Here is a 27,757-nt window from a genome sequence, read left to right on the forward strand (position 1 = left end):
TGATGTCGATTAACAAGTGGGCGTGTTTCCTCTACGTGGCTGGGTCCGAGCCAGTATTTCCGCCGTCCGGAAGAGAGTGGGAGACGCACCAGCAGTGCAGTCGCGGCGGAGCAGCAGTCGTGGACGGACCAGCAGCCAGTCGGTCGGTTGCTGCCGACCAGGGAAGATATCTCCGCGCGGTGCACTCGATGGGTACGTTGCCGGTCCATGCGCAGTGTCGGAGCGTGTGTGGTGTCCTATCGCTACGAACTTCGTGGTTCACCGACCCAAGACGTCAAGGTTGAGTGGTGTTTTAAGTACCCAAGCCTCGCCCATTCATGTTATGGTTCGTTTCGGAGGTTCGCTGTTGGGGAGGTTTTCCTGTGAGCAACATCGAGTGTTTGTACATATTTCATTCTGGGTAATCACGTTCGTAACCTTCAGTGTTTGAGTTCTCATGTACCGATTGGTGGCAAGCAAGTTGTTGTGTCGATCGGTCCGTGGCTGTCCCCTGGTTGGGTTCCGACGAATGAAGTGTAGTGGGGCTCACCACCTGGCTCGCCTAAGTGAACGAGGGCAGACCGACCTCCCTAGAGGCGTCTGAGTGACATTGTCTTTATTGTCTTTCCCACCGGTGTTTTATTATCTGTTTTCAGCTACGTAAAATTTAAGGCTTATGGTGTTTTTTCTTTTTTATTAAAAAATTTGCAAAATAAATTGTGGGCTTTCAGTCTTGTAACCTTGTTCTTAAAATTACCTTTCAAGATTAAACAGAGCGGACTTCTGCCTTTAAAAGATTATGGTAATATATTTTAAAATTTTGAGACTTAATTGTGGCCTTCAGTCATTGGTATTGCACCCTGCATATGTTTGTTTTTATCTGCCTTTCCTTGAGGCTTTCCACTTTGCTGTGATATATGTTTTTAATGTGTTTTATTTGCCTATTTTAACTGCATTTTTATCTTGTTGATTTGTTAAGAGTTTTTGTTTGGAGGCCTTCAGCCGTGAAAGAGTTGCATTTGGTAAAGGTTCGGCTATGGGCGGCTTTGGTTGTAAATGTGCTATTAAATTACAATACATTACAATTAGAAGGTGAAACTGACCCCAAACTTATTTGGCCCTTTCCACAATCCTAATTACCTGTTCTGCCCAGCACGTTTAGCGGGCGTTTCAGACAACCTCTGGATCGTCGTTGTTACATGTGGACGTGCAGCAGTAGGTAAGCTACCATAAAGCATACAGGTGGTGCCTCATTGGATTTAGGTCGAATGAACAGGCAGGCCACCCGTCGTTCCAAGTTCTCCTCCATATGCACTGCAGGATGTGATCTTTCTTTCTCATCCATAAGAGTGAAGCCAGGGCAGCGTGCACCCCTGAGAGGATCCACGCGAGGAGTACGACATTACAACACGCTGACTGGTGAGTGTACTGCATTCAAAGGTTTGATGATCAGTACTCCCATGCAACACTGTAGCTCCCCATACCATAACATATAGAATCCCGGGAGATTCGTGTTCGACATTGTTTTTGGGTGCATTATGTACCCGCATAATAACGAGAGTTGGGGACACGTAATGCGTCCAGCAACACTGACGTTCTGGTGGTCCTCGTTTTATGGTGTGGAGTGGTGTAAAGTTGCATGGGAGAAGCGAGCTCTGAAAGTTTGTCCACTCTATGGCAAACTTTATTGTGACACAGTACTTCTTCCCAGTGTGTATTTTTTCAGGGGTGAATTTTTACGGACAACGATGCGCGATCCCATCGAACAGCACAGGTGGAGGAGCTCCAGGAACGAGAAGATATTCCGCGAATGGAGTAGTTCACCTGTTCCTGTGACTGTGTGTGTGTGCGGGATGTATTGGGAAGACGTACTGCAGAACGTCGACATACACTGTAGCCTCCCCACAAAAATATTAAAATAAAAATGCGAACCAAATATAACCTCGCCACGGAAATAATAATTAAATAAATTTTAAAATATTGTAACCTCTGAACAAAATTAGTCCCCATTCATAATCTCTGTGAAGAAATTTAATGTACCCACAAAATTCTTTTGTCATTTAATGTTAAGTTCGAAACAAAAAAATTCCTAAACACCAAAATAATAAAAAATTCAGTAACCTGGTAAATTTTATGACGACAGCAACTCTGCGCCACGGCCCTGTACTCTGAATAAAAAAAGCAAAAATTCTTACCTCAATAAAAACTGCGAATATATCTGCTCTTACATAAAAAATTTTCGGCACAGCTCCGTGCAATGCTGGCGTATGCTTTGTGATTCGTGAAAGGAATAATTATTCATTGGATAAAATCTTTAAATTGAAATGAATGCTTTTTTTTAAAAAAAATTTACTTTATATTATAAAAATTATTATTGGGGGCATTTTTTTAAAGAAATTGGATGACAGTTAACATACATTACTAGATATGCGCAAGACTGCTTCTTTACCTTCTACAATGATACTCATCCTCCAGAGTCCCGACCAGAGCAGACTGCACACAAGCGCAGACACGCGCAGACTCCTGCCGACTACTGCCGACTCACGCAGACTACTGAAGACTAGTGCCGACTAGCGACAAGCAACAACTAACTACATACTGCTCTCTGGTCAGAGACTCTCCTAAGCCGTGCCTATTGCAGGCAGCGCATACATCGCATACCTCTTACAACACCAACATCCATAAAGCAGTTGTCAACCGCTCTGATAGAGGAATGGAACGTCTCACCACAGGAACAGCATACCAACCTTGTGCTCAACATGGGAGTAGGTTGCAGAGAATGCATTGCTGTCAAACCTGATCACACATCGTATTAACAACCATGTACCGCCGTTTTTAGTATCCGGGGGATTCTTATACATGTCGTTGGACTATTGTCTTTGAAACACAGTCTCATTTCTGTTCGTCACAATGCGTATTTTTACAGTTAACTTATTTGCTATACTGTATTAGTTCTTTGTATGTATGGCCCAAATTTCATCGAGCTGTGTCGCTTGGCAGTGACACATGATGCGAAAGTTGCTTTCATCCTCGTGATTTGCACACCAGTATGCCTCCTGCAGAGAAAATCGACTAGGCGCTATCTGCTGCAGGATAAACGGCTCCTAACCCCACATTGATTTCTATTTTGTCTATTCCGAGGTAAAAAAATAATAAAAAAAAGAAATTATTCAATTTTCTTCACATGGTACTAATAATCCTGAAGAATTTTCGTCTTCCAGTTAGCTTTCGATTAGCATTGAACAACAGAGCCACTCCTTCATAGGAAATGTTCCTAGCGTCAGATATACCACACGTCTTAAATTCTGATCGTCGAGCACCATACTTAGTGCCATATTTCCATATGTGTTTAAAAATTTGTGATGGTCATTATGTGAACCTCCTACAATAGAAGTACAGCACAGTTAACATTAGCTACTTATTTCTTAACTGTTGAATTGAATAACTGATCTCCTCAGCAACCTACGGCAGAAGCGGACGAATTTACATTGACAATAAACAGTCCAGAATTAAGAATTTTATAACGTTAGAGTATTTTAGATAATTAATCTGAAGCGCGCAACTACCAAAAGCCAATAAGTGAATGAGGAAAACTGGGTCACTTTTGATGTTGACAGTTGACTATGTTATGGGCTAAATGTACTAACATAACAAAAATATTTCTATCTTGTCTCTCACAAGGTAAGGTTCAGAAATCGATATTTACAGCCACGAAATGTTAGATATCCGTTTGCTAGTCTCTATCCATCATATAGCATCAACTAATCCTCATTGTTTATTGGAACATATGCTCCGTTAAGGTGGACAAGATTCTTACCGCGACAGTTAGTCTTCAGTCCGAATACTGATTTGATAGAAGTTCACTCGCTGGTCTATCCTCCGCAAGTCTCATTTCTACGTAACTGCTGCAACCCACATGCATCCCAGCCTCCTAACTGTATTCAAGATGTCCCTTCACAGTTTTTATACTGTACATCTCCATCGATTAGCAAATTAACTGTTCCTTTATGCCCTAGGTTGTATCGTATCAACCTATCACTTCTTTTGATCAGATTTTACCACAAACCTGTTTTCCCCTGATTCGCCTTTCTATGTTTTAATTTGTTTCCGATGTTCTCATCCACCCTCACCATTCTTCAGTAGAACCACTTTTAAAAGCACCTTTTGACTAATTTTTATGCTGTTTATTTCACAGTTTGCTTGCATATTATGCTACATTCCAAGGACATACGTTCAGAAAAGTTGGACCATTTGCACGCATCACAGAACATTACCATGAGATCAGGTACAGTAGACATCCTTGACTGAAATCCAACTGATTATTTCATTGCATTGAGAGGCTTAAGCTACTCACTAGACAGTTTATTACAGCCTTACCTCGGGAACGACAGACTGTCTGGTACGTCTCCGCGAACCAAGAACATCTTTAGAAGAGCTCAGAGGAGTGTACAATTACAGGATCTCATTGTTCTGTCTTGATACGGTGAAGTACAAATAGGCTCCTAACATGTCTTGCATTTCCAGTACAAATAGGAAAAGTTGAATGTAACACAAAGAGCGGAAATGAATGAATTAATAAATGTGCACTGGACATTGACTGTATACGTGACATTCGTTGGTACTGGCGTTGAGTTCATTATGAGATCATCACTCCTTTTTTCCTATTGTATCGCCATAACGATAGCTTTGATTACGTTTCACCTAACTGTAACGCACTTCTTGCGTTCTGGTTGCTCTGGGCGATAAGGGATCGAACATCATTGGTAACGCTCATACATGTCAACATAATTCATTAAACTCACAACCATTACAACTGAAGCAGACCACTTTTGTTTAAAAAAAGTCAAGGTACTAAAGTTAATTTTTTTCGCCTTTCAAAAAATTTAAAACCAAATCAAATTAATAAATTCAGCAAATTTAATACAGAGTGCTAATTAAGAAAAAACTTTCACAACCTAATATTTAATCAAGCCCAATAAAATTAATCAACAGGAAAGAGACTGAATTTCAGCCAGAATTTAGCAATAAATTCCCAACGTTCTACCATGGGAGACAATACCAAATAACAGAAACTAGGTCCCTGCTGCCCCACAGCTGCGAAGTGTGACTTCAGTTTTACAATTGTGAAAGAATAGGAGGAGGAGCGTCCCACCGACGTAAAATAAAAATAAAAAAAAAAGAATAGGGGCGCCTTACAATACGGGTGACGTGGTGAGTACCGATATCTCCGCCTTCTGTGACACTCAGTACATAATTTTAAACAAATGGAATGGTATATTAACACAGTTTAAGTAAGATTTCAGCCGCATGAAGAGAGGACAGCACAGAGGCGATGAAACCCAACTTAGGCAAACACCGCTCAAGCGGAACACAGTAAACAACACAGCCAAAGCTGCTGCCTAAGGTCCGTGAACACACAAGGACTAAGGTGCTGCCTCATGATACCAAAGTTAAATTACACAACAATACGCTTTCATCGTGTAACGGAAAAAGAGTAATTTACAGTGTAACAATGAAACCCAAATTTACAAAATACCTCTTTACGTAAAACATACTACTCGGGAAGAAACATACTTCAAAGCAAAATAAAACCATCAGCACCTTTAATTTGAAGAAATCGTCTCAAAAGGCAAAAGCGTACACAGTAATTAAGCTGAACTGTGCCGACACTTAAATGAGAGGCTGAGCACAGCACCATGTTTAACAGTCAATTTCGTAATGGAAAAAGGTAAACGGAACTAAGACAAACTGGAACCAAATTCACTCCAAGCGATAACGAATTGGTCGGCACACCCAACATCAGAGGTTCTTTGAACAATTTGGCAATGTTAAGCGGCTTACAAATCATCAAGCAATACTTAAAATCCCCTTCACCCTATAATAAGTCCCGGGATGACGTTCGGGCAAACAAATGCCAGCGTACACACGCACGGTGGCCGCGGCTGTCACCGATGCAAGTAAGAGACACGGTTGACAGCAAGAGAACAGCGGCAGAAAACGGCCGAAAACTCCACTGGGAAGCCGAACCCCGTCGAGGAACTTCTCCTCGCACACACAGGAACGCGAACCCCACCTCTGTGAGGCACCGATAGTGGCGTGTATGAGAATCCACCACTGATGAGTGGTTGACTCTCTACACACCACTATCGGCGCCTCACATCTCGATCCACAAACCTCACACTCACAAGCCCTGCCCCGGGCAGTTAACCTCGAAGCCCCTCTAACCACACCCAGAAGCAACCACACGTCCTGGCAGCCTGACTACACCGCCGTCTTCTTGGGCAAAGATCAAAGTTGAAAACGCGATGCGACTGTCTATCATGGCACGGCTCACTGGAAATTAGACTTCTGAGAGAATACATCCACCCTTGTAGCCAAAGGAACCCCTTGAATAATGCTTGAAGAAAGTCTGTTAACAAGGTTCTACAAGACAGTGCGCCAACGCAACAGGCGCAATCAGCTGCTGATCGATTAGATTACTAAATCGCATATTTATTGAGAAGGGTTCTAGGAATCGTCTCTCTACCGTGGCACTTGGGGTATCGACGGGCTACCGATGTAACTTACGAGTGTTATTGATTCCATTATGAGTGAAGGTGGCGTCATCAATATACAGTATTAGTAGGATTACTCCGTGCTTCACAATTAGGCAACGACTAAACTTCTACATTTCCTTCTGGCATACTCCAATAGTCTACCTAATTTTCCTTCTGGCTTCTACATTAAATGTTAAGGACAGAGGCCGCGACCACCACGTTCTTTGTTGGACATCAAAAGGTGTAGAAATTCTGTGTGTGCTTGTTGAAGGACACTGTTATACCAACCGTTATACGAACTGAATAATGTCTTCTGTTTCATCCCCACTATACTTACCTGCACTTATGAGGTAGTACTAGTGGACACTGAACCATTCTGACGCATTTAGTGAAAATACGAATAATCACTCCTGACTCTGAAACTTTATGGTTAGGAAACCATCTACCACACTCTCTACAAGCAGCAGTAACGTTTCCATTACAAAACTCGCACACAAACACCATATCGGCATACCTAGCACTTATAAATACGTGCGCCATTCTTTAACGATACTATAGAACTGACGAACAAATCAATATCGCATCGTCAATTGAAAAATTCGATCATGTAGACTGAAGCAGAGCTTCGCAACTTGAACTTCCAAATAAAAATTGTATCGATAAATAACCCCTTGGCAACTGTCTATGTCTTATGTCCTTAAACAGCTTTTCTCTCTGCTCTGACCTGAAGTTGCAATTTGATAGCAATATTCTCCGTTATTACAGGTACCCCAAGTCCCTTGGCATCACACTCAGCCGTACCCTATTTAATATAAAACATCTGGGAAACATATTAGCCAAGATAAAATCTCGGAACAACATCATTCAGAGGCAATTTGGCACAACTTGTGATACTTCAGTGGATACTTTGCGTACATCGGTCCTTACACTGTTTTTTTCGGCCGCAGAGTATTGTGCTTCAGTGAGAAGTAGTAGTTTTCATACCAGACCCATCGCTGTGCAGTTCAACAACACGATATGCATGCTTACAGGTTCAAATGGCTCTGAGCACTATGGGACTTAACTTCTGTGGTCATCAGTCCCCTAGAACTTGGAACTACTTAAACATAACTAACCTAAGGACATTACACACATCCATGCGCGAGGCAGGATTCGAACCTGCGACCGTAGCAGTCCCGCGGTTCCGGACTGAGCGCCTAGAACCGCTAGACCACCGCGGCCGGCGCTTACTGGTACGGTCAGACCAACCTCTGTCTACTGGCTTCGCTTGCTAAGTGACATCTAACCACCTTAGGTTCGCAGAAGTGAGACCCTGTTTAGTGATGACCACAATACACAAGAGAATAAGGAGCTAGCCGCTCATAACGACATATCTGTCTTACGAAGATGAGGGCTTCGTTCTAGACAGCCGCCACTAATTTGCGCTGAACAACTAGCTGCAAGTTAACAGGAAAGTAAGAGAGATTTGGAGCCAGAACTGCCAGCGCATCGGCTATTACTATGAATGGGAATGGTTCTAGAAACACAACTGTGATACTGTGAGTGTCGAACTTTACAGACAACTGTGGGTCAAATTAAATAGAAGCCGCACTGCATGTGGGAAGTGCTCTGACTCACACTGTAAATGGGATACTGTGGAGCCTCCACAAGTTGTGACTGAAACAATTTACCAGACGTGTAATAGAGGAATGCGTCACGCGATGCTATTAGGGGATGGGGAATAATTTTATGAATGCCAATGCAACGGCGATGGAATGCATTATGAACCTAGATATTAATATTTAGCCGGTTTATGTTTGTTTTATACAGCGACATTCATCATATATTATAAATGTACTGCATGTTGTGCCGGACGAATGATGGCGATGATGATGTATCTCTGTGAACAATAAAAATCAAACACATGTTGTGTGGAATGTTTTATTCGAATTAGTCACAAAATACTTACAATTGCTCCCGAAAGACGCTGTATAACCACTTAGGGCGGCTTGCAAGCAAGTGAAAATTTTATTCAGCCATGGCGTTATACACCCAAACTTTGAGACGAAAATATTTCGCAACATCTAAGAATATGCAAGGTGTAAGAATGCTTATCTTTTTCGGGAAAGCTTTTCTAGTTGTTAGCAGACTTCGTCCCATATGCGCTATGGTTCTGCTACTGACCGTTATTTTACTACCCAATTAGAGAAAAATTGGGATCTACATTTAGCGTTTCATTTACCAACCGAACTAACTGAGAGTCACCTACGCATAACCTGATTTATTTGAACTTACTCTTGTTTTACATTTGGTCATGAAAACCTAAAAAATTATTAATTTCTGGTAATTCTGCAACCTGTTTTCTTTCTGGGTTCGCACATGGCCCACCTGTGTCGACTGAATTTTCATTTTTCGAACTTAAAAAATGTTTTGTACGTTTGTAGTCAGAGTGCTTGGCTACAGCTGAACGAACGGTAAGAGTGGTCGTGAACAAATGCGCAGTGAAGTGTGCTCTCGCGCGCACCAGCCAGAATGTGACACGCAGCGAGCGCCCCTGCCCGCAGCGGCACGTTAAATCCGCCATAAGCCCACCGCCAATGCGGAGGACTTTTCGCCGCTAGAGGCGCTGCCGCCTGCCGGAACCTCGTGTGTGCCGTCTGCACGCAGGATACTAATGAGCTCGTTAGTCGGAATCGCTGGCGTAAATCCCTCCTAGTGCGCCAGTAATACCAGCAACGAGCAGACTGGGCCCGGCTTACACTTCTATTGACACGGGCAGATGAATTTGTTGTGGCTAGAATAGCGGAGAATGGACTGAAGAATTAACCCTGTGACCTGTCCGGTGAGGCCGCAGTGTGTCCAGTAGCACGTAGGCTTGCTGAAGTGAAACTCACCTGCTGATGCGCAGTGGAGTCGACGACTCAGCGACCTGCAAGTACAAAGCGTAGGAGAGATACAAAGCGCGTCTAAAACGTTCGGTGCACCCATAAATATTATAAAACTGTATGTATGCACTACGTTACACATCTCCTCCGAACCACTGGATCAATCTCAGCCGAATTTGGCACACAGAATCACTGTTGGGGTAAGAACCACGAACCTTTCAGGAGGGCTGTTGCGCAGGTAAAAGACTAGTGTAGCTCAAGAAGAGCGAATTAGCAGATTATTCGTCCAGCATGCTCTTATCAGCCAGAACATTATGAACACCTATCTAATAGCCGGAATGTCCACCTTTGCCACAGATAAGAGGCGACACGTTGTGGCTGTTATATACACAGACCAACACCCAAGTGATAATAAAATTTGCTTTATTAGGTGTAGCCAGGACACCACTTAATTATACAACAGATAACCTTCTTTGGAAAATAGAAAGGCTTTTCTCCTGCCCAAAAATTTAGTATCAAAACACGAATATACAACCTTAATAAAATTGACTTTTATAACTGAACTGATTTTGCGTTCCTTGGTAGCACCCTCTCGATGCTCTCCAACGGATACCGAGGAGTTAGACGGGCGCCGCTTCCGGGTCGAAGACTATCGTATTGAAGACGGACACCTGATCGATCCGGCTGCGACGATGTTTCCTCCTGGCGGCGGTCCGCGGCGGGTCGAAAGACGCCTGTTTCCTTTCCTGCCGGCTATTTAACCCGGCGGCTCTAATCTCCCTACGTGGATTCTGTCATGAAGATTGGCGGCCGTTGGCGATACCCGATTGGCGGATGGTGATGTCATCGTATTACCATCAGCGTCGGAAAAAGGAGTTGCACGCGTGCGTATTCCGCGGCTGCTTTCATGTTTGGCGGGAAACGCCGCTAGCGGCGGCTGCCGGAACGCGCCGAAACTACGTTGCAGGTGCGATTTATTCTGCAGCGGTAGCCGCCCGTTGTATTGCCGTGCTTGTGCTGGCCACGGCAGTGGCATGGATGCAATGAGGCCTTGGTAGGTCGTTGCAGAAAGCTGGCAAGGCATCTGTACCTACAAGTCCCCTAATTCCCGAAAACCCCAGGGAGGGGGGGCGATGAACTCTGATGCCACGTTCAATCACATCCCAGATGTGTTCGATCGGGTTCAGATCTGGTGAGTTGGGAGGCCAGCACATCAACTGTAACTCGCCTCCGTGTTCTTCGAACCACTCCATCATACTCCTGACCTTGTGACACGGTGCATTATCTTACTGAATAATGCCACTGCCCTCGGGAAACATGATCGTCACGGACGGCTGTACGTGACCTTCAACCAGTGTACGATTCTCCTTGGCCGTCGTTGTGCCTTGCACGAGCTGTACTGGGCGCATGGATGCCCAAGTGAATGTTCCGCAAAATATAATGAAGTCGATGGCAACTTGTCTCCGTCCCACAGTACAGATGTCAAGTAGCTGTTCCCTTGGAAGATGACGGATTCGGGACCTCCCGTCAATATGATGGAAGAGGTATCGGGATTCAATAGACCATGCAACGCTCTGCCTCTGGGCCAATGTCCATTGCCGAAGGCCACGTCCTCATTTCATTCGTGGTTCCTGAAGTCGTCGTGTTAACAATGGCACATACATAGGACGTCATTGCGGGGGGCGCATCGTTAGGAGTGTTCGGTGCACTGTGTGTTCAGACACACTTGTACTCTGCCCAGCATCAAGGTCTGATGTTAATTCCGCCACAGTTCGCCTCCTGTCCTATTTTACCAGTCTGCCTAGCCTACGACGTCCGTCATCTGTACTGAGGGGTGGCCGCCCAACCCCACGTTATCGGGACGTGGTTTCACGCTGGTTTCACCATGGGTTGAAGACGCTCACTAGAGCACTTCTCGAACACCCGGCAAGTCATGGAGTTTCCAACATGCTCGTGAAGAGCCTCTCGGCCATTACAGTCTACCCTCTGTCAAACTCATACAGATCTCACGCCTTCCCCATTCCACAGTCCAACTCAGACCGGACTGCCGTTGCCCCTTAGCTGTAATCAGTTAATATGCCAGTCAGTAAAATACGCTTTTCTGCAGAACTTAAGGACGATATGGATAGAGTACCATATCATATTAACCACTCAGTGGATATGAAGCATGTTTTCAGAGACCTCGCATTCGTGCTGGACGCCACGGAAGACGAAGTACAGGCCAACGATAGAACATTCAGAGAATAGATCTAACATGTGTCAGGTACGTATGGGATACGTACTGCAGCACGTCTACATGTCCCAACCACCACCTAGTGGTTTTCGACCGAGCCAGTGGGGGAATGGAACGCCCTACCACAAGAATTCCTTACCAACTTTGTAGCCAGCCTGGAGCACGTTGGAGAGGATACATTGCATCATAAATCGCTGTGACTTCGTGTACTTGTTGTCCTCGAATAAAAGTGTCATATCTGTCTTACTCGTTGCTTATTTATTCCAGTTACTTTCTGTACCATACTGTAACAGCTCTTTCCGTGTATGGTCCAAGTTTCATAGAGCTGGAACTCAACAGTGACACATCCTGCCAAAGTTACTTTCATCCTTAACCTTTGCTCACCAGTGTACTTGATAAAGCAATGTGACGATAAAAAAACCCACTTGCTACAAACACGTGTAGGAAGTGTCTTTGTGATCACGCAGTGCGTTTAATGTGCTGTGTTTCCTTCTGTTCCATGAACAGTGGAATCGTATCACAAACCGAGCATGAAGTACAGGTACAGTTGTCCGCCGAGTTTATGAATGCTGTAGCGTGGACTAAGCAGTTCCCGAAGAAGATGTAATAATATCATTTATGGAAGAACACTAGTCAGCTCACCACTGAAAAATAATTGAGCTAATTACGAGTAATATGTGCACCTTTTCTGGCGTTGTCGTCTATTAGCAGACGACTACTTTCAGCTATCAAACGTGATCATTTTCCTACTTGAGAATGCCTCGTTAGTAGGTAATCAGCTAAAAATAATTAAATCTACCAGTAGTCACCAGTCTTCGTGGCTCAAATAGTTCAAATGGCTCTGAGCACTATGGGACTTAACATCTGAGGTCATCAGTCCCCTAGAACTTAGAACTACTTAAACCTAACTAACCTAAGGACATCACACACATCCATGCCCGAGGCAGGATTCAAACCTGCGACAGTAGCGGTCGCGCGGTTTCAGACTGAAGCGCCTAGAACCGCTCGGCCACTGCTGCCGGCCAGTCTTCGTGGAATTGAGTTTTGATTCAAACAACAGTTTTTGAAAAGGGACAAAACTGTAGCCAACAGCAATGGAACAGTTTAGTCTTGGTGGAAGAGATTACAATTTGAAAGATAGTTATCGATTTTTCTAGATGAAACTAAACTAGAACGATAAACAAGGAATCTGCCCTCAGACAAAAATACGTATGTCAAATAATGGTCACTTGAGGGCTATTACGAACCTACTGGGCTGTAATTCAGTTTACAAATAAATCACTAAAGTAATCTTATGTCAAACTCTTGAAAATCTGTTCAAGAGCTTGACAAATTTACAACGCTAAATAATTCTCATAGAACAATTTGCATTTGCCTTTTGTATGTTTCTTTTTCATGCATCATTCATTTCTCTCTTGCACTAAAATGTATATGTTTTTCGAGCTGAATACTTTCCTAATGGAACAGGTGGCATTTACGACTCAATATTTCTATTAATTTTGTTTATCTAAATCTGTATCTCTTTTAGAACATATAGTTTGAACATGATACAAAACAAGCCAAATTTGAAAATATTCTTTGCTGTAACATGAACTTATTTGTGATATTGTACACAATCAAGCTGTAAGTGTAAAAATCGATCTAGCGAAACTCATGAGTGCGCTTGTTCTGTAGAATTGAAGGAAAACTGTAACTTCAAAAAGAGTTTTGTTGCTCATACTACAGAAAAGAATTACGTATTGTGAAAACTCTGTCATGAAACAGCCGTTAATGGGATCTTAATAAAACCTGTAACAAATTAACTACACGTTTCTTATTGAATGGACATAAATACACAAAGAATGGGATCCGCAAGGAGAAACTAAGTCATTTAAGCACTTAAAATAGCAAATTCATCGTATCGCCATTTCTCCAAAAGAGACAATTCCAATATTCAAAAAGCAAGTGAGAGATGGGAATTTAGTAAGACAATGTATTGTTGTAAAAGCTGCGAGATATGAAAAGGAATAAAACTTTGGTAACTTTCCTTGACGAAGGTGACGTACAGCAAACAAAATCACGTAAGCACACCTGCGAAAAGATAGTCTATGCTATCAAAAACACACTACATAATAACATAACACGTGTACAGAAACTAAAAATCCGTTAATGCCGTTAATTGCTTCAAGAGTTCAGTGCTAAAGGTGAAGAATACAAAGCAAAAAAAAAACTATCATAGACAGCTGTGTCAATTTTATCAAACGTTGCAGACGCAACTGATGGAACAAGCAGTGAGTGGTTGAAGGCCATCGTTGGGGAGGACTTTCTTGTCGAGTCACTGGGAAATCAGGTCCAGTGAGGGTGTCCTTCTCAGTTCACAACAACGTTTGTTATCACCGAGGGAACCCGTCTCCAACTACACCCCCAGATGCCCACGGGATGCCGTTATTGACACTTTATCATCCCAAATCTCTCATTGGCTGAGAGTGGTATTTTGGAATTCGCTGTTCGTGATTCACTACATGGGTTTGCAAATTCCTTGTAGCATTCCGCAAATGGTTACTTTCTTGTCACTTTCACCAGACATGATTCTAACACGCGTGATTGACAACTGTGAACAACTGCTTTTTGAGACCCATGACAAGGAGGGGCAATTTACGTTCATCAGAGATTGCATGCGTATTACATGTATCCTTTAGTGAGGGTCGCTTTCCATGAGTCATGTGTGCATTGTGCGAGCCCGTGATTAGTTTGAATGCGTATGTCATTGTATCCAGTGTTTCGCTGAACTAGACACTCCTATTAGTCTGCCTTCATTAGGCCGTAGCCGTTCACTGCTGATGTAGATTACACTGCCGGTTTAGAATGTACAGTGCTGCAAATCTGCATCCTGCCGCGTCATGATACAGTGCGGTGGCTGCCCCATCTTACAAGAGGAGGCCGCCAATTGTGAAATTCAGATTCGATTCATACTGCGCATAATAAAAGCTCATGGCCAGAGGTGTAATGTGGCAAAGCACCAAGATGCACTTCTCAGCCGTTGTCGAGAAAATCGACGGTTAAAAGAAACCGTTGCCGTGAAATGCTCTCGACGCTTAGTAACTTCCTACAGCGTCGTGGCGCAGCGGTAAGCGCTCGGGTTATTAATCCGAAGGTCGCCGGATCGAATCTCGCACCATGCAATTTTTTTTCTTATTAGTTTTTTGTAATTCAAATATATATATATACAAAAAGTATTAATGAATTGCTTATGCATGTTGGTGAAGGCGGATCGCTCTCCAATTGTACCGCCTCCATTTTTCCGTTTTTTTTAACAGGGTGTACCAAAGCTCTCCCGTCCGCACTGATTTTCGACAATGTTATAAGTTGCGCTAGGGACCGCATCTACCTTCTTTCGAAGTTAGCAGGCAACTACGCTGTTATGCGAAGGCTCGTTTCGGCCCATTCAACATCTGTCGTTTAAGTGTAACGAGCGAGTAACGGAGTTTATATTTCATACCTGCCACAGCAAATTTGTGTTCGTGGGGTCTCTATTCTAATTCGAACGTTTGACTTACGCTATACGTATTCGTTTCGGAATATCGTTTCTACGTCTTCCGTTAACTGTGCGTGGTTAACATTATGAAGACAATTAATAACATTTGTGAAATACAACTTTGTTTGCGGAAAACATAATGATGTTCGAAGTCGCCAGTTTTTCCACGACAAACGACTTTCAACAACTTATTATATGCATAATTGTTGCAACTGATTGCCCGGAACTATATATATATATATTTGAATTACAAAAAACTAATAATAAAAGAAAATTGCATGGCGCGAGATTCGATCCGGCGACCTTCGGATTACGAACCCGAGCACTTACCGCTGCGCCACGACGCTGTAGAAAATTACTAATCGTCGAGAGTATTTCGCCGCAACGGTTTCTTTTAACTGCCGATTTTCTCGACCTGGCCATGAGCTTTTATTATGCGCAGTATGAATCGAATCTGAATTTCGCAATTGGCGGCCTCCCCTTGTTAGTGATAGGCGCCTTGCTGAGAGGGAGTGACTCAGACATAGTCTGGCAATAAACTTCCTTAATTTGTGATCGCAGAACCACTACCTTTCACGAATGAGCCACAAAGATTCTAACTTCACCCCTCCCCGCTAACTAAACTGTTATCTCGACGTAATGAGTGCTATAAAAGCAGATAAGATCACTTGGCGAGATACATATAACATTCCTCCCTGCATTATGTCATATACTTGAGCTCGTATGATAATGAAAGTTTCCGTTGCCCACGAAATCGATGTCAGTGATATCAGAGACCAAATCAGCCTTCGCTTATACACTGCACTCACAAAAGCTAATTGGTACGCAGATAACCAAATGTAAATATACATAAATTAAAGATTCCGTTAGTAACGCGTCCAGCCTCGGTTAAATCCCTCTCGTTAGTAAACACAGAGAGTAAAAGTCGTTTAAACATCCCCCCTCCCTTCCTCAAAGGTATATAGTTTTATGAGTATTTTATGGCATGTTAACGGTGCTGGGTACAGCCTTACGTATAACGTATCGACACTAATTTAGTGTGATTCCGACCCTGAGAAACTGACCGTGCAAAGGACGCACAACCTAAATTCTTCCTACCAACGAGGAAGGAAGGAAGATCATTGTTTAACGTCACGTCGATGTCATTACAGGCGGATTACAAGCTCTGATTAAGAAAAATTAGGGAAGGAAATGGGCTTAATCCTGCCAGACGAACGAAACATCCCAACATTTGCCTTACGTGATTTAGCGAATATATGGAAAACCTGGATGATCCTCCGTAATAGCAGTCCATGTTACTTCGCCGCTTCAGGGTGGGGAAGATGCTCCTGATCGGCATCGAACTCGCCCGGCAGATTAGAGAGGACAACTGGCGTACCGGCCAGCCTGGATGTGGTTATTAGGCGGCTTCCACTTCCGACCGGCTGAATACCGGGCCGGTAACCAAGTTCCGCCTCAGTTACCCATTTCGCAAACATTTAGAAAACCGTCAAATTAACCATGCCAAACCCCTTGTTATCCATTTCGACCCCGCATATATGCGGGACAAAGAGACCAGAGTAAGAAGGAGAACGGGAAACCTAAATCAGTATGGCTGGACGTGGTTGGAACCGACGTCCTTGCAAATACGAGTCTAATGTGCCAACCACAGCGCTACCTCGTTCGGTCTTCCATTCAAGAAACAAAGTACTCTGATGAGCGTTGTATTGCACTACTGGCCATTAAAATTGCTACACCAAGATGAAATGCAGATGATAAACGGGTATTAATTGGACAAACATATTATACTAGAACTGACATGTGATTACATTTTCACGCAATTTGGGTGCATAGATCCTGAGATATCAGTACCCAGAACAACCACCTCTGGCCGTAATAACGGCCTTGATACGCCTGAGCATTGAGTCAAACACAGCTTGGATGGCGTGTACAGATACAGCTGCCCATGCAGCTTCAACGCGATACCACAGTTCAACAAGAGTAGTGACTGTCGTATTGTGACGAGCCAGTTGCTCGGCCACCATTGACCAGACGTTTTCAATTGGTGAGAGATCTGGAGAATGTGCTGGCCAGAGGAGCAGTCGAACATTTTCTGTATCCAGAAAGGCCCGTACAGGACCTACAACATGCGGTTGTGCATTATCCTGCTGAAATGTAGGGTTTCGCAGGGATCGAATGAAGGGTAGAGCCACGGGTCGTAACACATCTGAAATGTAACGTACACTGCTCAAAGTTCCGTCAAAGCGAACAAGGGGTGACCGAAATGTGTAACCAATGGCACCCCATACCATCACGCCGGGTGATACGTCAGTATGGCGATGACGAATACACGCTTCCAATGTGCGTTCACCGCGATGTCGCCAAACACGAATGCGACCATCATGATGCTATAAACAGAACCTGGATTCATCCCAAAAAATGACGTTTTGCCATTCGTGCACCCAGGTGCGTCGTTGAGTACACCATCGCAGGCGCTCCTGCCTGTGATGCTGCATCAAGGCTAACGTCAGCCATGGTCTCTAAGCTGATAGCTCATGCTGCTGCAAACGTCGTCGAACTGTTCGTGCAGATCGTCGTTGTTTCTGCATACGTCCTCGTCTGTTGACTCAGGGATCGAGACGTGGGTGCACGATCCGTTACAGCCATGCGGATAAGATGCCTGTCATCTCGACTGCTAATGATACGAGGCCGCTGGGATCCAACACGACGTTCCGTACTTCCCTTCTGAACCCACCGATTCCATATTCTGCTAACAGTCATTGGATCTCGACCAACGCGAGCAGCAATGTCGCGATACGATAAACCGCAATCGCGATAGGCTATAATCCGACCTTTATCAAAGTCGGAAACGCGATGGTACGCATTTCTCCTCCTTACACGAGGCATCACAACAACGTTTCACCAGGCAACAGCGGTTAACTGCTGTTTGTGTATGAGAAACCGGTTTGAAACTTTCCTCTTGTCAGCAGGTTGTAGGTGTCGGCACCGGCGCCAACCTTGTGTGAATGCTCTGAAAAGCTAATCATTTGCATATCACAGCATCTTCTTCCTGTCGGTTAAATTTCACGTCTGTAGCACGTCATCTTTGTGGTGTAGCAATTTTAATGGCCAGTAGTGTATATCTGCTCACAACAGCAGGAGTGACACGGAGAACCCCTGAGATAGCATAAAATTGAAACAGTCGGTTTCATTTCAGTTTAGCTTCTTCTTCCAGGGGTAAAGGTTTTGATTCCAGAAAGATTTATTACTGTTCATACACCGATAAAATACTATCTGATGAAAGCATCTGGATACTCCTATGTAACGCGTAACTTATCATATCACGAGAGGCAGATAAGCCACTGTACTGTATACGAACGGGACGTATTGCGTTCTCAGTAGAGAACGGTAAAAGCGGGATGGACTTCTGATCTGGACTATTCCTTGGATGTCACACAAGTCATAAATCAATCAGGGACATTCCAACCTTCCTATAGCTGCCCAAGTCCACCGTTGTAATTGTGAAGTACAAACCCGAAGAAATAACGACGGCTTTACAAAGACCAGGAAAACCTCATGTACTGACGGACAGGGGAAAGCCTGCCATACATTCCCAGAGTGACGGACAGAATTGGCCGTATATTACGCAAGCATGGCGTAAAGACGACTTTCAAACCGACGAGAAAGATCAAAGAGTGTCTTAGATCGGCAAAGGAGAAAAGGGACCCACTTGCAATGTCGGGAATATACCGTATACCATGCACATACGGAAAAGTTTATGTTGGAATGACTGGACTGTCAATTAACACCAGGATCAAAGAGCATAAGCGACATTGCAGGATGGGGCAGGTGGAGAAATCGGCCGTGGCAGAGCACGCACTGAGTGAGACCGACCACGTGATAAAATTCGCCGACATGGAAGTTGTGGCTGTAGAGAAGCACTATGACACGCGCTTGTTCAGAGAAGTTGTAAAAATACAAAAGCACGCAAACAGTTTCAACAACAAAGAGGAAAGCCTTAAGGTAAACGGATCCTGGCTTCCCGTACTGCAGCGAACGACCGTCGCAGGTAGAAAGACGAGAACCGCACCGGAAATGACCGCGGAGAAGCACTCGGACGTTGGCGCGCCAGGTATATATAGTCTGAGGCCGCAAGCTCGGCTGCAGTTCACCACCGGCAATGGAGGGTGAAGCTTTGACAGTGTCAGCCAATCGTGCTGGCGAAACGTCAGTAAAATCATTAGATGAACGTCGGCCGTGGAACCCGAGACAGAAGCCAATAGGCAGTTTGTCAGTGAAGACTGTGTTGTGGTATGAGAGTGATGGGAGTGATTAGGGTGTGTCCTCTCATTGCGCTTAAGAAACCGCTAAATTCAGTAGGATATGATCACATACGAGGGTCGCCGAGAAAGTTGCATTTTTTTCTCAGCCGAAAACAAAGCTACGAATGCGAAACGGTAACATACGTATTATTTGAAGTATCCTTCAGACAGATAGCGTAACTGCAGGACAGTTCGAAAATGGCGTCTTAGATGATGTACGTTACAAGCAACGTGCCGTCATTGAATATCTCTTTGCAGAGAAAGATACTTTGAGGAATATTTACAAACGCTTGTGCAAAGTCTATTGAACACCTGCTGTCGACATAAGTACAGTTAGTCGCTGGGCACGGACAGTAAGGTCATCAGAAAGCGGTTCGGCGGAGCTCCGCGATTTGCAGCGGTCGGGGAGACCATCCACAACTATCACACCTGACATGTTGCAGCGAGCTGACGTCATTCGCGAGAACAGAAGCATTACGACTCGGCAGTTGGCGCTGCATCTATCAATCAGTAAAGGAAGTGTGGATGCGTTTATCTGCACTCTTGGATATTCAAAAGTGTGAGCAAGATGGGTCCCGCGGTGTCTAACGTTGGATCACAAATCTAACTGAAAAAACATTTCTCTTCATTTGTTGCAAAGTTTTGAAGCTGATGGAGTGGCCTTATTCTCCTGGATTGTGACAGGTGATGAAACCTGGATTCACCGTCTGAGGTGTGGGGTTGATCTGTTATTCTGTTATTCTGCGCAACGGATTAATCTGAGATGTACCCTTTACTCTGTGGCTCCTGCAAGATTCAATTTCCACCCCCACACCACTACAGAAGTCAGACAGACGCTACTAACGTTCTAAAGAGAAATGCCTGAAAACGTTTCAGCAATAAACATTTTCTGGAGTCATAAGGAAATGAGAAAAATTCACAAAACTTCTTACGTAACTAGTGGGATACTTGGGTACTGGAGTAGTGCTAGTTAGTGTAAGAAAAACAAGAAACTAACGAAAGTTATTATTTATTTTGCTAAAATTCTGAGAAATCACAGTGGCACTTTCAGTTATGAATTTAACAAGTTATATCCTGGTTCTTTTCGGAATGTAAAGTTACCTCTCAAGGATAGGATTCGCTAATGAAATTTCTATACAAAGTTTAAGATGGTTGTTGACTTGGCAGAATGGCTGAGAACGCGCCTACTCAACTTGAATAATTATCCTTTAGAATGTTGCTAGGTGTGGTCGAGGCTGTCACATGTGAAATGCAGTGAAGTGTACTGTTGTGGAGGAAATATGGGGCTCGCAATAGCTGTAGTGCACAGTACCGTAAGCTGCGATGACTGTTATCTGCGCCGCTCGCTGCTGACAAATATGATAACTCTCGTTCTATCTGGATTGACCTTCGCCAATCAAACTCTCCCTACGCCTTGATGAAGTCAAGGATTTCTATTCGCTCCTAGTCTAACTACTGGCGTGGTACACCAGTCAGATAACCAGTCCACCGCGATGCCACACAAAATTCGCTCGCAGGCGTTTAACTATAACTCTGTCCGTTCACACCGCACAATAAGTGTGTCGGCCAACACAGTGAACAACGCTTAATCGCAAGGACTCAATATAGAGTAGCACTTCGATTCGCTCTCGACAGTGGTGCTCTCCCAGTGAAGTACTGAGGAGAGACTTGTTCCTCGCTCCAAGAGTGACAACGGAACGGCGCCTCTCCAACCCAGATATGAAGGGGTATATCTTTCGGTCTCCTCCATTATTCCTCCAGCTCAAGGCATCAGAAATATCGTCTGCCAATCAGCATTGCCCTTCTAAAACGGGAGAATGACGTTTCGTTTAAGGTGACCAATCTGGAAACCTGTAAAATTGGCGTTTGGCGTTTGCTGTCTCCCTGTGAAAATCTCTGAAACTGCATGCTGTGTGTAAAGAACGTGTAGGCTGGCCACTCCCACACAATGTAGCGAAATTTGCTTTTAAGCCAAACATTGGTTCATTCCCCCCTTTCACTCGGGCCCACGCTGCCTGCTACACGGGTGGTCACCGGCCGAAATAGGCTGGGTCCTCCTCTGAAGGGACCGGCGTCCCGTTGTGTGGTTTCTCTCCTGAACTAAAAGCTTCTGTGACCGTCGTGTCTGGAATGTATGTGTGTACGCCAGCCTCGAGTATTTCCACCACGGTATGCTTACTTGTTAATTGCATATCGTTTACCTGAATTCATACAACATTGGCTTTATCTTATCGAGTTTGGGTTCGAATGAAGCGTCTTGATGTGCGGAATATGATTATGAGGGCGGAATATGTAAGCAATGAAGGTCAGGAGACCACAACGTCTTACAACCATATAGAGCCAGAAACATGGAATGGCGCGATTCCCACTCGCCACAGAAGAAAAAATTCAAAGCAACTGCTTCCGACGGTAAGGTCAACATCACCGTGTTTTGGGACTGTGAAGGTGTGATTCTCATTGATGTGATGCCTAGAGGCGTTACCATTAATTCAGAAGCATATGCCAACGCATTAACAAAACTCAAGTGCGCTTCTGGCGACTTTGGCGCCACTGCTACCCAGGAGAAGTTTTGCTGCAACACGGTAACGCTCGGCCCCACACAAGTCTGAGGACTGCTGAACACATTGGATAGTGTTACCCCATCCACCCTACTTCCCTGACCTAGTTCCCTCGGACTTCCGCTTGTTTCCATCATTAAAGGATACCATTCGTGGGCCATTGAATGATGACATTCGTGGGAGACATATGGCGGACAATGTGGTGATTCACACGGAGTATACTCTCTGAGCAAGCCTCGCAGTACTCCATTGTGTACTACATCATGCAGAGGAATAATTCGGAAACGTTGACTGTTTGTATCAGCATGGCAGGTTGTCCCGTCATTAGGCAGCATCTGTGAGACAGTGATTCGTGGACAATAACATTTCTTAAATGACTGGCTAGGCCCGAGTCCTGAAAACCAATGGAACACCTTTGAGCTACGTTAGAACGTCGACTTCGTTCGAGTCCTATGTCTGGATTCGTGATTTCCTGACAGAGAGGTGACAGTTCATAGTAAGTGACGAAGTGTCACAGAGTAAAACAAATAATTTCTGGCGTTCCACAACATAGCGTTATAGGCCCGCTGGTGTTCCTGAACCGTATCATCTTCATCTTTGCCTAGGTGTGGTGCGTCGTCTTCCGGAGCCTTGGCTTTGCTCTGCGTCGATTGGTCCGTTTGCTTTTAAATTTCGGAGGGCACTGCGTTCTGAGAGAGATCTGCTGACGACGAGAGTATCGAGTGCTGCTGCCGGAGTGAGACGGGGAGTTTAGTTTCCGGTTGTGTGGCAGCGCAATGTTGCGGGAGAGCTGGTATAACTTCCTGTGAACGCTCGTGATTGCTACGAGCGTGTGTACTCGGGACGGCGGCAGTCGTTCCTGACGGGCTGTGTGATACGGAAGTTCGGCATGGCAACTGTTGACGCGGCGTGTCCCCGTTGCTATGGCGGAACTGGGGCGATTGACATAACTCGAGTTGGTGCTGGTTGCAACCTGTCGCCGAATGCTTGTCTGCCTTCTGGACTAACGGTGAGAATTTCTTGACTTGATGTGTCTCACTCAATCTCTGCCCGTGTTGTCGGGTGTGTTTTTCTCTAAGGTCGTGTGCCATCGTATTTCGCAATTTAATAGGCTCAGGCGTGCCCGAAATCCCGATTCAATGATCTTCTGTTATATTGTCAGTTCCTGCCTAGATAGGCGTTATATTTTGAACCATGTGTTTCAATGTTTAGTAATTTTTATTTTATGTGTTATAGAGAGTTGCTGTCATGCCCTAAGTGGACGATTCGCCACGTTGGTGAAGTTTCTTATTGTTCTGCTGGTCTGTGCCATATTGCTAAAGCAGGCAGTCCTAGCACTGCTGATTGTAAATTTTTCCTAGTGGTGAGCACGGGCTGGTTTTAAGTGCTAACTCACTAACTTCAGCCATTCTCAAATATTTGTTACTACTGATATTCAGGCCCCTCAGGCCGAGTGGCGACGTCACTGCCCTTTTGGTTATTAATTTTATCTTGTTAGCTTGTTTCATTACAGAAAAAAAACCTTTGACATATGAATTTGTCTTTACTGCTCCTTTGGACGAAGTAAATTAACTGTTGGTTTTGCATTCTTGTAGCAATATCAAAACAGTATTTGTGGTTATATTTGATTGGCCCTTCTGGCCGAATGATTAAAAGTCATTCCTTTCAGTAACTTATTGTATTGATCAATAATTAATCAAAGGTCCTTCAGACCGTGATTATCTCCTTATGTTGAATCTTAAGGGTGTCATTCTGACATTACAGTTGTGAATGTTCAGCGGCCCTTCAGGCATGGAGTTTAAAAAAATTTCATTGTGTTTTGTGATATATATATATATATATATATATATATATATATATATATATATATATATATATAAAGTAAATTGCCAATTTCCGCGCCATACAGATATTTTTTCTAAATCGTTCTTCAATTTGGTTTGATCAAATGGGTTCAAATGGCTCTGAGCACTATGGGACTTAACATCTGTGGTCATCAGTCCCCCAGAACTTAGAACTACTTAAACCTAACTAACCTAAGGACAGCACACACATCCATGCCCGAGGCAGGATTTGAACCTGCGACCGTAGCAGTCGCGCGGTTCCGGACTGAGCACCTAGAACCGATAGACCACCGCGGCCGGCTTGGTTTGATCTTCTGATGACTTTACTAGACGATAAACGACAGAATCATCTGAAAACAACCTAAGACGGCTGCTCATATTGTCTCCTAAATCGTTTATATAGTAAGGAACTGATACGTCGTGGTATGGGAAAACTTAACCAAAACGTAAGGTAAGCAGAGCTCAAAGGCTGCAGGGAGTGAAAGCGTAGACCCAAATGAGGTTACAGTTTCAAACACAATTTAGTTTTATTGAACATTAAAAAACACTTGTACCCTGCAGCCTTTCAGCTCTGCTTACGTTACGTTTTGGCTAAGCTTACCCATACCACGACGTATCAGTTCCTTATTATACAAACGATTTAGGAGACAAAACGAGCAGCCGTTTTAGGTGGTTTGCAGATGATTCTGTCGTTTATCGTCTAGTAAAGTCATCAGAAGATCAAACCAAATTGAGGAACGATTTAGAAAAAATATCTGTATGGCGCGAAAATTGGCAATTTACCTTAAATACCGAAAACAGTGAGGTCATCGACATGAGTGCTCAAAGGAATCAGTTAAACTTCAGTTAAACAAAAAATCAGTCAAAAGCAAAGCCTGTAAACTCAACTAAATACCTAGGAGCTACAATTCTGAAAAACTTAAATTGGAAAGAACTCATAGAAAATGTTGTGGGGAAGACGAACCAAAGATTTCTTTTTATTGGCAGAACACTTAGAAGATGCAACCAATCTACAAAGGAGACTGCCTACACCACGCTTGTCCGTATTCTTTTTAGTACTGATGTGTGGATACTTAGCAGACAGGATTAACGGAATACATCGAGAAAATTCAAAGAAGAGCAGCACATTTCTACACTCCTGGAAATTGAAATAAGAACACCGTGAATTCATTGTCCCAGGAAGGGGAAACTTTATTGACACATTCCTGGGGTCAAATACATCACATGATCACACTGGCAGAACCACAGGCACATAGACACAGGCAACAGAGCATGCACATTGTCGGCACTAGTACAGTGTATATCCACCTTTCGCAGCAATGCAGGCTGCTATTCTCCCATGGAGACGATCGTAGAGATGCTGGATGTAGTCCTGTGGAACGGCTTGCCATGCCATTTCCACCTGGCGCCTCAGTTGGACCAGCGTTCGTGCTGGACGTGCAGACCGCGTGAGACGACGCTTCATCCAGGCCCAAACATGCTCAATGAGGGACAGATCCGGAGATCTTGCTGGCCAGGGTAGTTGACTTACACCTTCTAGAGCACGTTGGGTGGCACGGGATACATGCGGACGTGCATTGTCCTGTTGGAACAGCAAGTTCCCTTGCCGGTCTAGGAATGGTAGAACGATGGGTTCGATGACGGTTTGGATGTACCGTGCACTATTCAGTGTCCCCTCGACGATCACCAGTGGTGTACGGCCAGTGTAGGAGATCGCTCCCCACATCATGATGCCGGGTGTTGGCCCTGTGTGCCTCGGTCGTATGCAGTCCTGATTGTGGCGCTCACCTGTACGGCGCCAAACACGCATACGACCATCATTGGCACCAAGGCAGAAGCGACTCTCATCGCTGAAGACGACACGTCTCCATTCGTCCCTCCGTTCACGCCTGTCGCGACACCACTGGAGGCGGGCTGCACGATGTTGGGGCGTGAGCGGAAGACGGCCTAACGGTGTGCGGAACCGTAGCCCAGCTTCATGGAGACGGTTGCGAATGGTCCTCGCCGATACCCCAGGAGCAACAGTGTCCCTAATTTGCTGGGAAGTGGCGGTGCGGTCCCCTACGGCACTGCGTAGGATCCTACGGTCTTGGCGTGCATCCGTGCGTCGCTGCGGTCCGGTCCCAGGTCGACGGGCACGTGCACCTTCCGCCGACCACTGGCGACAACATCGATGTACTGTGGAGACCTCATGCCCCACGTGTTGAGCAATTCGGCGGTACGTCCACCCGGCCTCCCGCATGCCCACTATACGCCCTCACTCAAAGTCCGTCAACTGCACATACGGTTCACGTCCACGCTGTCGCAGCATGCTACCAGTGTTAAAGACTGAGATGGAGCTCCGTATGCCACGGCAAACTAGCTGACACTGACGGCGGCGGTGCACAAATGCTGCGCAGCTAGCGCCATTCGACGGCCAACACCGCGGTTCCTGGTGTGTCCGCTGTGCCGTGCGTGTGATCATTGCTTGTACAGCCCTCTCGCAGTGTCCGGAGCAAGTATGGTGGGTCTGACACACCGGTGTCAATGTGTTCTTTTTTCCATTTCCAGGAGTGTATTATAGAGAAATAGCGGAGAGAGTGTCACTGACATGACACGGGATTTGTGGGGGACATGATTAACACAAAGCCGTTTTTGTTGCGGCGGAATCTTTTCACGAAATTTCAGTCACAAAATTCTTTCTCCGAATGCGAAAATATTTCGTTGACGGCGACCTACATAGGGAGAAACGACCATCATAATAAAATAAGGCAAATGAGAGCTCGCACGGAAAGACATAGGTATTCGCTTCTTCTGTGCGCTGTTCTAGATTGGAAGAATAGAGAATTATTGTGAAGGTGGTTCGATGAACCCTTGCCAACCACTAAAGTATGTTTTGTAGATTATCCATATAGACGTAGATACAGAGCTCCAAGTCCAACATCAGTAATTTCTCTGATTTCCGCTTTTAAGGAAGAATGGGCTGCAATTCCTCCACATTCAGACACGTCACTTCAAGTGTCCTCAATAGCCCTCAAGCCGTAATAAAAGCGATTTACCTGCACACCCCATATCAGTACAGCTTAATAGATGTCCAGATACTTCAGATGGGACCGATCTGCTTTATGAGCTTGGAATGCGTTGGATTTGCTTGTTAACGTCCAATTGCAGCCCTCAGAAAAAAATCGAGCTCAGTTCCATCTTCCGGATGCCAAAAAGAAGTAGAGCAGTTTTTCCGTGTGAAATGTCATAAATTACCCCCAAGAGGATCGATGCCGCTTTGTTTGTCAAAATAATCCTTACACCATATGAAATAGGTTACTACAAAATTTCGTTAAACTATTGCACCGGTGTGCATTTTTCGCTTTTCATTCTCAACTGGAATTTTGAATCGGAAAGCGGATCGTAGATCCTACTTCATAGTATTAGTAAGATTTATCTTCACAAATACGATTATTCTGAAATGGCTTAAAAGCAGAGCTTCGCTCTGCTCAGTTGCAAGCTTTTGAACGACACGGAACGCCAGGTACAGGAGACAGTTGTTTCGTTTGATGTGTTGTCCGATGTTTGATGACGTTCTGTGAGTCCATCAAAACACAATATCGTAAAAACGTCGTTGCCCGAGGAGCAGGCAGCTCCTGTTCGTGTTTGGACGTGTGATCTGCGACTCGTCGAGCCAGCGTGCTGACAGGTCAGCTGCGACTGCCAGCAGCACAAAGCAGGCGCACTCCTCGCCCAGTAATTTGCAGCGCCAAAGACTCGAAAGGTAATTTCTCTTCCCCACGGACATGTCGAGTAATTTACGTGTGCAAACCCTCGGGGAATGCATTAATCTAGTTGTCACTAGCGCTAATGCCACGTGAAACGTCAATGCTTTTTCTACTTTTCATCTCTCCAGCGTGCGTGTCCGTTGAAAGGCGTTTCTGACACTGTGGAGCTACAACTTTTT

This window comes from Schistocerca piceifrons, chromosome 7 (assembly GCF_021461385.2).
Source record: "Schistocerca piceifrons isolate TAMUIC-IGC-003096 chromosome 7, iqSchPice1.1, whole genome shotgun sequence".
Lineage (NCBI taxonomy): Eukaryota > Metazoa > Arthropoda > Insecta > Orthoptera > Acrididae > Schistocerca > Schistocerca piceifrons.